General features: G+C 46.3%; 1 pseudogene; it reads left to right on the forward strand.

The window, feature by feature from the left end:
• The first annotated feature begins 447 nt into the window (after positions 1-447).
• LOC111747382 lies at positions 448-566 on the forward strand (annotated as a pseudogene).
• Positions 567-1,772: the final 1,206 nt, after the last annotated feature.

A 1,772-nucleotide genomic window follows, 5' to 3' on the forward strand; every position in this document is an offset into this window, starting at 1 on the left:
AACTACCACCTCCTTTAAACAGGGAAAACCTTTAAAAATCTGTTTTAGAATAAATCTCGAGAGAGCAGTTGCCCCACATGCAAACGCTGCATAGTGTCTAATTCATGTTGAGATGAGAACAGGCTGACCCTGAGGAGGTCATTTTTCTATGTAGTTACAAAGAATACCAAACCAATGAATTTGTACATTCCCTCATAACTTCTTGGTCTCCACTCCTTAACCTTTGTTCAAGGACAAACAGAAAAAATGAAATGAAAGCCAAGCATGTCTGAAGGCAAACGTCCCCCAACCTTAGAGTAATGAACCTTAGCACTGCCTGGCGCCGCCCACCGCCATGCTCTCAGAGCTCATAAACTCTAACGTCTGGACATTTCTGACCCCAGAGGACAAAGACAGTATTTATTTATCCACTACTGCATCCTCAGTGCCTAGATCAGAGCCTGGCCCATCAGTGCTTAGGACACCCTGAACATGCTCGATCTCGTCTGATCTCGGAAGCTAAGCAGGGTCGGGCCTGGTTAGTATTTGGATGGGAGACCACCTAGGAAGACCGGGTGCTATAGGCGTTTAAAAAAACAAAATAGAAGAAGAAAATAGGAGTTGGAGAAGGAGATGTGATGACAAGAGCAGAAATCAGAATGATTCAACTACTGGCTTTGAAAGAAGAAGAAGGCGCCCATGAGCCAATGAATGCCAGTGGCCTCTAGAAGCTGGGAAAGGCAAGAAATTGATTCTCTCCCAGAGCCTTCACAAAGGAATGCAGCCCTGTCAAGACCTTGATTTTAGCCCCGGGAGACCCATTTCAGACTTCTATAGAACTGTAAGAGAATTCACTTGTGTTTTAAGCCATTACGTTTGTGGTCATTTGTTACACAGCAACAGACTACAAATATAGTGAGTGCCCTCCCTGGTTACGAGCCCCCGTAGCTCACAGCAGTTTTATAGGCATAATACTGATGCTGAATCGAATCACTCTTCAGTTTCCATCACTCTAGCCAAACGCTGAGTTTGATATGTCTGCCTTGTCACAGTCGTTCCTTCTGAGCCCAGAAGAGTGCAAGGCACTTATTAAAGACTCAATGCAAATTTCCAGAATGAACAATTTTGAAACTAGGCCTTCTGAGGGACAGTGACGTGTGACAACAAAGATGTGTAACCTTAAAGCTGGTCGCTACTACTTTCTGGCTCGCTTAACCAGCTGTGGTGCTGGGCAACTCACGAAACATCTCTGACCTCAATTTCCTCACCTTTAAGAAAGGAGAAGCTGAAGAGAATCATGAAGAGTTTCCCCACTGACAAAAAGTTGAACTTGAATTCAAACGTTAGCCTTTAATTGGGTGGCACGTTGCTTTTAAAGTTCGATGGACTGAGAAGTGGAAAACAGCCCTGCCAACAACCAAACGTGCTCCCCACGGAACAGCAACAACACTCAGAACGAGACACTGACAAAGCCACTCTCCGAGCACAAAAATGCCACACGGCCCCTCTTCCGACAATCCGAGCAATCACCGCTGTTTCTCCAACAACAACCCAAGCCCCGTTTTAACTCTCCTGGGTGACAGTCACCGAGGTACCCAGTCACCACATTGCCCCTGCATCCAACCCAGAACCGGCCTCTGATTCTTCAGGGGCCCTCACACTCATCCAACATAAACCAAAACCCTGGGAGAAGCCTCTCTCATCTCCACCGCTGCGGTGCTTCTGAGGACACACTTCCCCCTGAGGCAGTTAAGCTTGAAAAATCTAACCTCAGGAGTCTGAGCTTTGTTAAT

The sequence above is a fragment of the Pteropus vampyrus genome, unplaced genomic scaffold (assembly GCF_000151845.1).
Source record: "Pteropus vampyrus isolate Shadow unplaced genomic scaffold, Pvam_2.0 Scaffold219, whole genome shotgun sequence".
Taxonomy (NCBI): Eukaryota; Metazoa; Chordata; class Mammalia; order Chiroptera; family Pteropodidae; genus Pteropus; species Pteropus vampyrus.